Source organism: Propithecus coquereli, unplaced genomic scaffold, assembly GCF_000956105.1.
Source record: "Propithecus coquereli isolate 6110/MARCELLA unplaced genomic scaffold, Pcoq_1.0 Scaffold193, whole genome shotgun sequence".
Classification (NCBI taxonomy): Eukaryota; Metazoa; Chordata; class Mammalia; order Primates; family Indriidae; genus Propithecus; species Propithecus coquereli.
The window spans coordinates 24,439-24,792 of NW_012144190.1; the positions used below are offsets into that span (position 1 = coordinate 24,439).

General features: G+C 64.4%; 1 protein-coding gene across 1 annotated transcript in view; it reads left to right on the top strand.

Moving 5' to 3' along the window:
* Positions 1 to 354, top strand: part of LOC105809231 (leukocyte immunoglobulin-like receptor subfamily A member 5) — an 11,388-nt gene that overhangs the window by 1,342 nt on the left and 9,692 nt on the right. The window lies entirely within an intron of this gene.

Consider the following 354-nt stretch of genomic DNA (forward strand, 5'->3'; position numbering starts at 1 on the left):
CGGGACCATTGGCGACACTGTCCACCTCCCCACCCTGCCCTGCGGGACCCGCACACGCTTCTCTCACACATTCCTCCCGGCACCGCTCGTGTTTCGGCCTCAGGTCTCTGCAGTGCCTTTCTCAGCGTTCCCGTAGACACCTCCTGCCTCCACCTGGGGCGGCCACCACACCTGTGCAGCCCCCTCAGGGACACACTGACAACCCCACCTGCCTCCCAGTGCTCAGAGCTGACTCGGCTGCTGTCCTGCTCCCTCCTGGGTCCACCTTGCTGCAGGATGGGAGTGACCTGCTCCTCTGCTCCCCTCCAGAGGGTGTTTGTTACAGGACACGCTCCACCTCCTTCACAGGTTGGC